This window comes from Psammomys obesus, unplaced genomic scaffold, assembly GCF_907164565.1.
Source record: "Psammomys obesus unplaced genomic scaffold, mPsaObe1.curated_primary_1811, whole genome shotgun sequence".
In the NCBI taxonomy this organism is placed as follows: Eukaryota; Metazoa; Chordata; class Mammalia; order Rodentia; family Muridae; genus Psammomys; species Psammomys obesus.
In genome coordinates, this window is record NW_026585687.1 from 495364 (window position 1) to 509815 (window position 14452).

The 14452-nt window shown below is 40.2% G+C and overlaps 1 long non-coding RNA gene across 4 annotated transcripts in view; it reads right to left on the bottom strand.

The window, feature by feature from the left end:
• The window catches only part of LOC129665613 (uncharacterized), a 49347-nt gene that overhangs the window by 19174 nt on the left and 15721 nt on the right, over window positions 1-14452 (bottom strand). For all 4 annotated transcript variants that reach the window (XR_008718399.1, XR_008718400.1, XR_008718398.1 and 1 more), the window contains one exon: window positions 13919-13985. This is a non-coding gene — a long non-coding RNA (uncharacterized LOC129665613). The remainder of the gene's footprint in view (window positions 1-13918; window positions 13986-14452) is intronic.

The following is a 14452-nucleotide window of genomic DNA, read 5'->3' on the forward strand; positions in this document are numbered from 1 at the left end:
ACACATAAAATAAATAAATATATTGGACAAGAAATAAATAAAGGTCATATATAGAATGGTTCTAAAACTGAAATAAGCTGGGCCCAACTTTCAAGTGTTCCTTGAGTTCAGAGAAGCTAAAGGAAGGGGTTGTGGTGGGTGTCCTCCTCCCACCCCCGAGACCCCATGCCTCAGACCAAACATGTTTGTCTCAAACTGTTTTCCAAGGTCTAATGACGGGCTCCCACCCCTAAATCTGTGATCACAAAGAAAGATAACAACAAAACAAACCAGGGGAAAAATCACTAATATTTTCGCATAAGAGTGACTTCAGGTACAACATACCCTAATTTATGGGAAACAATGAAAGCAGTGCTTAGAGGAAAATTCATAGCACTCCAAGTGCCTTCAAGAAGAACTTTGTGACATCTCATACAAGCAACTTAATGGCCCAACTGAAAGCCCTAGAAAAACAAAGAAGCAAATACAAGAGGAGCAGAAGGCTGGAAATAATCAAACTCAGGGTGGAAATCAATCAATTAGAAACAGTGGAATAGATACAGAAATTGTGGTATTTTTAAACAATGGAATACTACTCAGCAATCAAAAACGAGGAAATCATGACATTTGCAGTAAATGGTAGGGTCTAGAAAAGACCATTCTGAGTCAGGTATCTCAGAAGGAGAAAGACACACATGGTATATACTCACTTATATAGACCTATAAGATATGATAAACATAATGAAATCTATCCACCTAAAGAAGATAAACAAGAAAGAAGAGCTGGGGTAAGAGAATCAATCCGCACTTAGAAAGACAAATGGGATGGGCATTGGATGTAGGAGAAAACAAGTAACAGGACAAGAGCCTAGCAGTGTATCAAAGCAGATGCTGAGACTCATAACCAAACCTTCAGCAGAGTGCAGGGAATCATATGAAAGAAGGGGGAATTAGTAAGACATGGAGAGGATAGGAGCTCCACAAGGACCAAATATATCTGGGCACAGGCGTCTTTTCTGAGACTGATATTCCACCAAGGACCATGTATGGATATAATCTAGAACCTCTGCTCGAATGTAGCCCGTGGTAGCTCAGTAACCAATTGGTTTTCCCCTAGTAAGGGGAACAGGGACTATTTCTGACAGGAACTCAAAGGCAGGCTCTTTTACCTCCCCACCCCCCAAGGGAGGAGCAGTCCTGTTAGGCCACATCACAGAGGAGGACTTTGCAGCCAGTCCTGAAGATACCTGATAAAACAGGGTCAGATGAAAGGGGAGGAGGTCCTCCCCAATCAGTGGACTTGGAAAGGGGCAGGGGGGAGAGGAGGGAGGGAGGATAGGATTGGGAGAGAATGAGGGAGCAGGATACAGCTGGAATACAGGGTTAATAAAATGTAACTAATAATAAAAATAAATAAAAAAAACTTAAAGGAAAAAAAAAAACAAAGAAAAGAGGTTTAATATTAGCACCCCTAAAAGCATCCAAAATATTGCAATGCCATTAATGTGAAAATACTAAAAAGGTTTATCTGTACTATCAACATTAGAACTCAACTATATATCGAAAATGAAAGCTTGACAGTATTTCAGTCAATCTATCATTAAATTACCTCATAGAAGAAATTAATAGGCTTACAAGGGGAAGGTTTTAACAGCAGCAGAAAAATCCTTTTTGATTTAGGCAATGGATGTTGTTGGTTTTTTTTTTTTTTTTGGGGGGGGGTCATGTCTCTGCCTCCCAGAGTGCTGGGATTACAGGTGTGTACCACTGTACCCAGCTAAAACACTTTAAAATTTACAAATTTACAAAATTTAAAATTTACAAAAATATAGTAAGACAATCATGATTAACCAAATGAGAGATAATTCGAAAGTACTCGGGTTACAGTCTGCAAATTTTACTGCCAATAGGATCCTAAAAGTGTTTAACACTGTGCATGATAAATACTTACATATAATCCCATCACTCAGGGAGTCTCAGGCAAGAAGATCACTGCAAATTTGGACCAATCTGGGCTACAATAGTGACTTCAAGGCCAGCATAGCCTATTCTGCAAGATTCCCTCTCAAAAAATAAAAACAAAGCAAAACACACTTCAAAACCATTATCAAGGGTTCATTTCCCAGCATCCACATAATGGTTCACAACCAGTCCCAGGATCACCTGATGGCCTCTTCTGGCATGCATGAGAACCAGAACTTGCATGAAGTGCATAGGCCATTAGCCTAAAGTAACTAAATAAAATTGACCAAAAAGGGCCAGGCATGGTGGTGCATGCCTGTAATCCCGGCAAAAAAACAAAACAAAACAAAAACAAAAACAAACAAACAAAAAAAACTATCAATATATACACATACAAGAAACAAACAGAGATAAATTAAGTGTTCTTTATACACTTTATGAAACTGTCCTATAGCTGGGCTCAACATAGTGGTGTACACCTTTAACCACAGCACTTCTGAGGCAGAGGCAGTCAAGTATCTCTGTGAATTGGAGGCCAGCCTGGGCTACATAGTTATTCCAGGACAGCCCAAGCTTCATAATGAGACCTTCTCTTGAAAACAAACAAAATTAAAAGAAAAAAAAAATTGGCAAATTTTTAGAAATCAGCATATAAACAATTTCCAGAAATTACATAAAATAAGCCAAAAAAAAAGTTGTTAATCGATGTTTATATAATTTCAACCACGGTAGAAAAGTTTAAGCCATGAAGCAAAAGATTTTGCACTTAGAGTAACAACATTATTTACTTTTGATGGTTTATTTTCTGTCTTTCTGAAATAGGGTCTCACTATGTTGAGTCCGGCCTTTATATTCCTCCTGCCTCTATCTTCAAAGCACTGAAAGTAAAGGCGTGTATCACCATGCCTGCTTTGTTTGTTTTTTCATAATACTCAAGATGAAGTCCAAAGTTGGGCATATTTGGGAAGTGTAGCCATCAACTGAACTGTGTCTTTGTACTTGATAGCCAACTTCATGAATTTCACTGTAAAATGTAAAGAATTCTCTACTGCAGCAGGGTGAGGTGGCACATGCCTTTAGTCCCAGAGGTGGAATAAAAGCAGGCGGATCTCTGAGTTTGAGGGCAACCTGGTCTACCCAGTGAGTCCAGTTTAGCCAAGGTTACACAGAAATACCCAATCCTAAAAAAACCAACCCCCCCTTAAAAAAAAAAAAAAAGTACTTGAGGGGACGGAGAGGTGGTTGGTCCAGTGATTAAGAGCACTTGTTCTAGCCGGGCATGGTGGCACATGGCTTTAATCACAGCACTGTGAGTTTGGTCTGTAAAGCGAGACCAGGACAGGCAAGGATACACAGAGAAACCCTGTCTGAAAAGACCAAAAGAGTCAAAAAAGAAAGAAAAGTGTTTGATCCATGAACATGGAGGATATTATGTTAAGGTGAAGTGTGACAAACAAAAAAGGAAAGTATTGCATTATTATAGCCATGTAAGGTGGCTGTAATAAAGAAGTCACTGAGACACAATAGATTTAAGCATAGATGTCACAAATGCACATAGTTAAAAACCTAACAAATACTTTTCAAATATCAACAGAATGATGACATTTGTGCCCCTAAAAGTTTAATCGGTAAGTACATTAGCACTGTCATTGATCTTTATATGCTATAAGAACATTCTGTGGGCTGGAAAGATGGCTCAGAGGGTTAAGAGCACCAGCTGCTCTTTCTAGAGGTCCTGAGTTCAATTCCCAGCAACCACATGGTGGCTCACAACCATCTATAATGAGATCTGGTGCCCTCTTCTGGCATGCAGGCATACATTCAGGCAGAACACTGTATACATACTAAATAAATCTTAAAAAAAAAAAAAAAAAAAAACATTCTGTGAGTCATGATGCAAAATAAAGTTTTTAGAAAATTGGTTTCATATATACTAGTAAGAGGCAGGGCAAGTAGGCCAGACTTGTCTTATTATGGTATGAGAAATCAGACTGATGAGCCTGCATACTATAGGAAAGTGTTATAGCACTGACACTGTTCCTAGACCCAGATAAGAAATGACCCTTAAATATAAATTAAAACAATTTTGGTGCAGGACATGGTAGTGCATGCTTGTTAACTCAGTAATCAGGAGGCTGAAGCAGAATTGCTATTTCAGGACAGCATTGTCTACACAGTGAGTTCAAGGGCTAGCCAGGAATACATAAGAAAATTATGACTTGAAACAAAAACAACAATAACAACAAAAAAACTTCTTAGAATGGCAATGTAGAAGAAATTTTTGAAAACTGTACAAAGCCAAGAGTTCAAGGTAATCGTTGGTTATATTATTAATTTAAGGCTAAGAAATACTACTACATTAACATTAGACCCTGTCTCAAAAATAGAACCAAAAAGAAAGAAAAGCTTATCAATTAGAAATAACATAGAGCCTGGTGTAGTCACAGAAACCTGTAATCCCAGCATTAGGCATGCTGAACCCAAAGTATAAGAGTTCCAGGCCATTATAGATACATAGTAAACTCTAGGCCAGGCTAGTACATATAGGGAGATGCTGACAGAAAAAGAAGGCAACCCTAATCACAGCTACTTAGAAGAATCTCAAACATAGGGCCTGTGGGAATGGTAGCTTAACTTACTAACACTGTCTCAAAATGAAAAGTAAAAGAGGGTTGGAGGTACAGATTTCACTGGAGTGGTGGAAAATTTGTCCTAGAGTCAATCCTTAATACTGCAGGAGAAAACAAAACAAAACAAAAAAAAAACACCTAACAAAATTCGTAATGGAACCAATCATCAAGGATCTTAATGCAAAACTGAAGACAATAGACAGCAACACACACACACACACACACACACACACACAAAAAAAAAAAAAAACTACTACAAGGAAAAAAAGGGAAAAAGCAATATTTAAATAAAATATTTTAGAGAAGACTAACTGCCCAGAAAATAATAGGAGAAGAAGAGCTTATGACTACATAAAATTAAACTTAAAAACCTTCTACACAGTAAAGGACACAGTCAAAACCCCCAGCCCACAAGGATAGCAAGAGATCCAAAATGTCTGGGCACAGGGGTCTTTTCTGAAACTGACACTCCAGCCAAGGACCACTCATGGAGATAACCTGGAACCCCTGCACGGAGGTAGCCTATGGCAGTTCAGAGTCCAAGTGGCCTCCATAGTAATGGGGACAGGGACTGTCTCTGATATGAACTGATTGGCCTGCTCTTTGATCACCTCCCCTCAAGCAGGGAGCAGCCTTAGCAGGCCACAGAAGAAGACAATGCAGCCACTCCTGATGAGACCTGATAGACTAGGACCAGAGGGAAGGGGAGGAAGTCCTCCCTATCAGTGGACTGGGAGAGGGACACGGGTGGGGAAGAGGGAGGGTGGGATTGAGAGGGGAGGAGGAAGGGAGGTACGGGGGAAGGATACAAAGTGAATAAACTGTAATTAATAATAACAAAAATAATTTTAAAAATCATATTAAAATGAAAAAAAAACTCTCAGCCACCTTACAAATATGATTAGAACACAACCAAAACATTAATATAAGAAATGATTTCACATAAAGGAATTGTAATGTATAGGTAATAAACATCCATAAAATTCCTATGCAATCATGCAATTCCACATTGTCAGAGGAAAATATAATGACATAAACCAGTGAGTCCATATATTTCCTTGAGAAAATGAGAACACGGCAATAAAAGATGGACCTGGGATTATAGGTCAGTGACTAGCTTAACCATAAAACAGACCCTGGCCAATGTAAAGAATAATAACACAGAAAAAGTTTGGAGTGGGTGGCTCTGTGCTTAAAGGTGCTTGGTACTTTTAGATAAAAGAGTTCAGTTTCTAGTACTCAAGTCTAGCTGCTCACAACTAACAAGCTCCAGGGCACTTGCATATCACACACACACACACATAGAAAATAAAATTTTATGTGGGGTTGGGGAGGCATGTGCCAAGAAACGTATATGGAGGTCAGAGACCACCTTTGTAGAGTCAGTTATCTCCTTTGTCCTTTCCCTGATTTCTAAGCGCAAAAGGCTGGTAAACATTAGGCTTGAATGTCACACAGGAAGGGCCTTACCTGCTGAGACATAGTATCACCTAGCCCCCTACCCTATTAACCCAACCCCAAACCCATTTTAGAACACCTAGAATAACAGGGACAACAGGTGATAAGAGGCTCAGGAGGACATCATTTTCAATAAATTGACTTCTGACAGTACTGCGGTAACTGAAAACATAGTAGTATAAGCCTGTAATCACAGCACATGGGAAAGAGAAGCAAGATCAGAAGTTCAAAGTCATCCTTGCCTCCCCCCCCCCCTTTTCCGTTTTTTGAGACAGGGTCTCTGTGTAGCATTGGATATCCTGGCCTTGCCTTGTAGACAAGGCTAGCCTCAAACTCACAAAGATTTAGCTGCCTCTGCCTCCCTGAGTACTGGAATTCATGGCATGATTCACCACGCCCGGCTGGTCCCTCCATCTTTAAGACAACTATCTCATTATGAAATCAGCATTGTAAAAAACCAATAGAATTGTTTTTGTACAATGTGAAAGTAAAAACTGAAGCAACAGAAATGAAATTTTTACTGTGTGTGTGTGTGTGTGTGTGTGTGTGTGTGTGTGTGTGTGTGTAGCACAATAGCCGGGCACAGTAATGCTCTACCTACCTCTGCCTGCCTGAGTGCTAGGATTAAAGGTATACATACAGCCACCTGGATTCCTGTATTTCTTTTTGGAACCCTGCTTCCACAAGGTTGGATTGAACCCAGGTGTGCATGCATGCCGGGAAACTGAGCTACAGTCCAGCTGAGTGTAAATTTAGACTCATTTTCTGATATTTCTGAAGAACATAAAAACAAAAAATCTGGATTTTTGCTAGGAAAGGAAGGAGGAAGAGAAAGAGGAGCCAAGTAAGCAAACTGGGTACGCAGGTCCTATTGGTAGCCCAGAGATGACCCCATTCAGGCAGTTCATAGCCAACTGGAAATCTTTATTCTATCTGGCTGAGACTATGCCCAAGTATTTGGGCACCTAGAAATAGCTGAGTGTTAAGAACACAAAGTTATTTAAGGCAAAGAACATGTCCTGGTGTCCTGGCATCTCCGTTGGGGAGTGGGGAAAAGGGGCCTTCGGGCGAGCGCATTAACAATCACTAAGATAATCATTTACCTGGAGGGGAGGGGTTTCTGCATAGCAGGCAGGAAGCTGAGATAAGCGAGAAGCTGGAGGGGTTCCTGTACAAACAGGCAGTTTAACTGAAGGTAAGATAAGTTAGCTAGGACATCCTGACCTTGGGTTCCAAGACTAGTTTTGTAATTGTCCATGGGCTTCTCCAAAGAGACCAAATTCCAGTTAAACATAAAATGGCCTCAGCAAGAATACAAGATGGAGTAAGCTCTGCACTGTCCTGACCTGTCACATATGGTGGTGTATGCTTATAATGTCAGTACTCCAACATTCAGGAGCCTAAGCCAGCTTAGGGTTAAAGAGTGGGGGGAAAAATACTCAAACCCATCAAACAACAACTTGTCATAAGAAAGTGAGTCTTTGAGAGACTTGGAAGTTGCTTCAACAAGTTTTATATTGGTCCAATCATTCAGATTTAAATCAATACAGAATTCAATAAACAATATCACTGATGTTGTTGTTTTGTTTTACCTTTTTTTCCCCGAGACAGGGATTCTCTCTGCAGCCAGTCTTGGTTGTCCTGGACTCACTCTGTAGGCCAGGCTGTCCTCCAACTCATAAAGATCCACCTGCCTCTGCTTTGAAAGTGTTGGGATTAAAGGCATGTGCTAATACCACCAGGCCCCAAAAATTATTCTAAGGAAACTTGAAAAAACCGTCAAACAAGGGTGGCTAAGAAAGTATTATTTTATCTAACCATGCATCTTTCAAACTCACACTGGTCAGATAAAAAAATAAAAATAAAAATCAAGGACATGTACCAACAGCCTAATTCTGGTCATGCCAAGAATGTTTTTCTCAAACAGAGACAAGGCAACAAAATTCTGTACAATTTAAAATTGTGAAAAACAAGTACTTGGAATATAACTCAGTGTTAGAACACTTCTCTAGTATGTGTGAGACCCTAGGTTCAATTTCCAGCACCATTAAATAAATAAATATATACACAAGTTACGTATGGTAGTGTATACTTATAATCTCATATTTAGGAGGCAGAGACATGAGGATTAGAAATGGGAGGCTAGCCTCAGCTACCATAGCCAGTTGGGATACAAGATACTATTTCAAAAATAAAAAAAAAAAACAAAAACAAAGAAACAAGTCAGCTAATGGGGTAATTGGATATATGAAAGAAAATACTAGCCCATGGAAGAATCATGAAAGAGTTAAGATCAAGTTATGAACCAATTTGCAAAGGAATGACTCAAAAGCTATAAATAAGCAGAAGTCATACACCCACAATAGAGTAAACAGGATGGGGAAGTCAGTTAGCAGCAGGGAGAAAGCAAGAAAGTGCTAAAAGAGTGGATTGCAAAGTTATCTGTGAGACTGTCAAGGTCCAAAGACAGTCAGATATGATAACATTCCAAGGCTGGGTTGCCTTTCGGGGTTTAAAGTAATTAAATAATACTGGTTCTATTTACAGCAGCTGGATTGTTTTAGGCGGTGGCAATTTTGACTTATACAAAGTGAGAAAAGGAATTCACATATAACAAATATATAGAATATAGAAAATATAAAAAATGTTGTAGGCTTGACAAGTAGGAACTGCTACACCTCCAGTCTCAGGAAAGTCACAATCCATGAGGAAACAGATTTAACAACTAATGACAGCAGAGAGCAATGAAAACTAAAGCACATAATCTATACAGAGAAAGGTGCAGGTAGCAAGAAGGCCATGCCCAGACCACCAAAGCTCAAGTGAGGAGCGAAGAAAAAGCCTTAATAAGGTGTTAGGAGGTAAAGGACACAGTATGTGGACACCTCTCAGTAGCAGAAGCAAGTTGACATGCACAGAGAAGCAGAGATGAGCTAAAACAACCATGATACTACACTAGAGATAAGGTCCAGAAGCTTAAGCCGGTTCCTACAATGAAAATATGGACTGAGAAAAACGCCCTCTCAAATGGTGTAATAGCTATTTTTTTAATTTATTCATGAATGAATGTTCTGTCTGCATGTACACCTGCATGCCAGAAGAGGGCATCAGATCCTACCATAGACAGTTGTGAGGTTGCTGGGAATTGAACCCAGTACACCTCTGGGAAGAGCATTCAGTGCTATTAACCACTGAGCCATCTCTCCAACTTCTAATTTTGGTTTTTATCACACCCGGGAAGAGGGACCCTTCATGGAGGAGTTGTCTCCATTTGATTTTCTGCACTAGATTGGCCCATGGGAAGTGCTACTTCTCAGCAGAGACTGGGCTGTAGGGGCTTCCCCAGACGGCATGTTTGTTTGTCAAGTTTTGCTTTGTTTTTGTTTGTTTGTTTTGCCAGTCTTTTATCACTGTAACAACAAGCAAAACGAGTGCAGCTCCTTGGAATTGTACTGAAGTAACAAATCATTTTCATAGCCTAGCACATGATACCAATGAAACAGTGGGCATCTAGGTTAGGTAATGCCTATGTCCTTTGAAATGAAAAAGCTGATATGGGGGAAATAGGTCATCAGTAGCAAAAACATTTTGAATTGATAAAACCACCCCCATTGGGCACAGTAGCGCCTCTCATTCTGGTTGAGTCGTGAGAATCACTTTAGGTTGGGAGTGAAACTGAACTAGAGAGTGAGTTCCAGGCCAGAGCCTCAGAGAAGAAATCAAACAACAACTAAAAGAGAAAAACTCCCAACACTTTACAAGGAAAGGGCTGGAGAGATGGCTCAGCAGTTAAGAGCACTTTCTGTTCACGCACAGGGCCCAGGTTCCATAATTCCAGTTCTAGGTGTCTAACATCCATCTTCTGACCTCTGTGGGCTCTAGCCACATGTGAAGTACTACATACACTCAGGCAAAACATTCATACACAGGAAATAGATAAATCTTTTCAGGAAGGTTATAGCAAAAAATAGAGATTCTGCAGAAAAAGATTCTGCAACTCAGTAGTACTAAGATCTTCAGATACCCTTAGATAACCTTCAGATACTCCCAGGCGTGAATGTGCTGGACATTAAAAATACTAATTATAGCAGGGAGGAGAGATGTTTCGGTGGCTAAGAGCACTGGATGCTCTTGCAGAGGACTTGAGTTGATTCCCCAGCACTCACATGGAAGCTGGAGGATAGGCCTGACAAAATACCCAAAACATGATATAATAAACTGCAGTATGGGGCCAAGACCTAGTAACTCAAACCTCAATCCCAGCATGTAGGAGAGTAAGACAGGAGAATTGCTCTGAGTTTGTAACCAGTGTGGACAACATAGTAAGATCCAAGACACCCTAGGCAATGATACCCTATCTCAAAAACAAACCAAAAAGGAACAATTAACTCCCAAGGTGATATTTCCCATCCCACTAAACCCCAATAAAAGTCAAATTCACAAAACAAACCAACCAAACAAACTGAATTACAACTCAGGGTAAGAAACACAAATTGCTTTATGGTTGAGACCATGGGCTCCATTCCCAGAGCTGGAGAGATGGCTCAGCAAGGAAAGGTGACAACTAGGTTAAAAGGTGGATTTGGGGAACCAATCTTTAGCCCCAGCACACCTAGAGTGAGATAGTAAGTACAGACAGTAAAACTATACCGGAGTGCACAGCAGTGAAAATGAAAACAAGCAAGCTTGGAGTATAAACAGTGTCGCTGGGGAAGCAAGAGAGACTGCCTCAATGAGATAGAAGGAGAAGAATCAAGTATCAGTTACTCTCTGCTCTCTAAACACATTGCATATGCATGAGCACCTGTACTCACTCATTCACAAAGACAAATAATGAATGAAATAACTTTTAAAAAATAAAATGGAAAAAAAAAACCAACAACAAAGAGCCAAGAAACTTTTACCTGTTTTATTTCATTAGCAATCAAGGAAATACAAAGTAAAATATTAAAGGAGATTATGTTTTGCTTTTACATAAAAAAAAAATTCTTCTTTTCTTGTCTTTCTTTCTTTCTTTCTTTCTTTTTTTTTTTTTTTTTTTGTATTTTGGAGAACAGGATCACACAAACCAGTATATGCAGCGATATTCCAGCCTCAGCCTTCAAATGCTGAGATTACAGATATGAGCCACCACATTCAGCTTACAACTGGTTACTTAAAATAATAATAATAATAAAAACCACTTAATACATTATGCTGGTATCACTGTGGAAAAACGGCTATTCTCATATTCAGTAGAGGGGCTATATACTGCATCCAATCTCAGGAAACTATGTGTTCCTTTATGTAAATACAATTAAGGGAGCATTTTGGGCTGGGAGTGTAGCTCAGTGGAAGTGTGTTTGCCTAGCTTGTAAAAGTAGTGGATTCCATCTCTACGACAGCAGAAAAGAGAGGAAGAAAGAACAGTAACTGGGGTGAATCTAAATAGCAATACTGGGATACTTATACTTAAAATTCTTCTACGACTATTTTAAAGACAAGGTCTTACTATGGAAGTCCAGCTGGCCTGGAACTTGCTCCATCTGCCTTTGCTCCCTGGTGCTGGGATAAAAGGCACGCACCCTCCATGCCTGGCCATTTATTAGTTCTCACCTGGAATTAAAAGTCTACAGAGCTAGTCACAGTCAGGTACCAGTAGACCCGATTGAATGGAAGACTAAGGCAATAGAATTGTTTCAAGGCTAAACTATGCAATAAAGGTTAGATCCTGCATAAGAAACAAAAACAAAACTCTAAAAAGTTAGCAGTTTCCTATACCTCACGGAAGTCCTGTCATCTTAATACTATTAGCTATTAAGACAAAACAGAAAACAGGGTAAGGGGGAAATATTCTTAATTTGTTCTGATTGAACATAAATACCTATTGCTGCATAAACCTGTTATCTGTCTTGAAAAGATTAGGTCAGAAGTCTGGAAAGCTGGCTCAGCTAATAGAGCCACTTGCTGCTCTTATGGGACATTCGGGTTCAATTTCCAACACCTACACAGACACCATACTAGAGTCTGCAACTCTAGTTCCCGGGAATCTGATATCCTCTTATAACCTTCATAGAGATCAGGCACATACACAGTATACATACCTACATGCAGGTAAAACACTCACGCTCATGAAGATAAATAAATACATCTCTTTAAAAAGAGAGAAAAGATAGGAAGAAAAGTGTTGGAAAGTGTATACATAGCTGCCCTTGAGAGAGGTAATACAGAAGAAAAATTACAAAGAAGGGTGTTAGCTCGAAGAACATCACCAGTTCTCTCCTCTGTTGCTTACTGAGCCCCAGACAACATGATACATACCAGGGAAGGATAAAGGCAATTATATAGGAACATATCAAAACTGGCTTTCTGATTCCTGATTCCAGTTAGCAGTTATGTATTTCTAAATAATTCAATTCTATTTTGTTAGTCCATGTTCATGAAAGGCCAATTCATATCTGTGCATATATCAGCCTGGGCAATTAAGTAGGATCCCTGTCTCGAATTAGGGGAGGGAGGGTGGTAGAATCACCAATGGAGTACTTGCCTAGCATGCATAAGGCTCTAGGGCCAGTCTCTAGCAACCCACCCCCTTTAAAAAAAAAAAAGAATAGAAAAGAAAAGAAAAAACAAAACCCAAAAATTTCAAATACTTAAGTCGAAAATGTGGCAAGGGGTGTTGGGGGCTGAAAAGATAGCTCAGTGGTTAAGAGTACTGGCTGTTCTTCCTGGGGTCTTGTTCCCAGCACCCACATGGTGGCTAAGAACGGGGCATCCAGCCCCCTCTTCTGGACTCCACCATACATGTATGGTAGTGCATACGTTCCTGTAAGCAAAACACACATACACAGAAAATAATAATAGTAAAAAAAAATGTTTTTAAAGAAAACGAGAGGGCTGCGGGTGTAGCTCACTGCTAAAGCATGCTCATGGACATACACCTGACCTTCAGCATGGGGTGAGGGGGGGTTAGAAAAGAAAATGGCAGTTTTCATTATGCTTTTAAGATCTAATTGTAGTATAAAATTATTTTTAAAAAAGTACCACTCTTTAGAAAAGGAGAGGTATTTTTTTAAATAAAGCAACCAGACTTTATTAAAAATCTTTTTATGCATTGAAAGTGTGGCCTGAATAACCTATGACTGGCCCAATTTTAGACCCCCCATGGAAGAGAAACACCCTTAACACTATTAATGACACTTTGCTATGCTTGCAGACAGGAGCCTAGCATAACTGTCTTCTGAGAGACTCCACCCAGCAGCTGACGGAAACAGATGCAGAGACCCACAGCCAAACAATAGGCAGAACTTGGGGAGTCCTGTTGAAGAGTAGGGGGAAGACCTGAGGGAGCTGCAGGGGTCAAGGACAACACGAGAAGACCTCCAGTGTAAATTAACCTGGGCCCGTACAGGTTTACAGACACTGAACCACCAACCAAAGAGCATGCATGGGCTGGACTTGGGTCCCTATACATATGTACTAGGTGTGCAGTTTGTTCTTCATGTGGGTCCTCTAACAAATGGAGTTGGGGGACGCTGTCTCTGACTCTGTTGCCTGCCTTTGGATCTCTTTCCCACTACTGGGTTGCCTTCTCAGTGGGAGAGAATGAGGTTATTCCAGCTGTGACCAGGGTAGGTAGGTACCTATAGGGAGCATTCCCTTCTCTGAGGAAATGGGGAGCAAGGAATGGAAGAGGGGTTGTGAGGGTGGGCTGGGAAGAGAGGAGGGAGGGGGCTGTGATCAGGCTATAAAGTAGTTAAATAAATAAATTAATAATAATAAATTAAAAAAAAAAGATCTAATTCTACCACGGATTGGAAAGCTGACTGTGGTCAGTAACCTTACTGTTTCTACCACAAGCTACAAGAAACAAACAACTTAAAAAGGAGGGAAGGTTTATTTTGACTCACAGTTCCAAGTTTCAATCCACGGCCAAACCGGCCCTGTTCCTTTCAGCCTGCGGCAAGGAAAACCATCCTGGCAAAGAGAACAAAGTAGAATGCTGCTGATGAAAAGAGAGAGAAGGGGTCATAGTCACAACGGCTCCTTCAAGGATACATCCTCCACTTCCCAGCAATAAAACTCATCTCCAAAGGATCTCTGCATCACGGGACACTTAAAAATCCCAACCTAAACTGGGCATGGTGGCATAACCTTTTAATTCTAGCACTCAAGGGGCAGAAGTAGGCAGGTGTGTGAACTCAAGGACAGCCTGTGGTTAGTTCTACACGAGAGTTCTAAGACAGCCAGAACTATTCCAATCCTGTTAAGACCCAGTATTGTACACTGTATGTAGTCCTACAACTAGTAAAGCTAAGGTAATACAATCATTTGAACTTAAGAATTTAAGACCAGTCTGGGCAACACAGCACAGCACCATTGGAGGATAAAAAAAAGAGAGAGAGAGAGAGAGAGAGAGAGAGAGAGAGAGAGAGAGAGAGAGA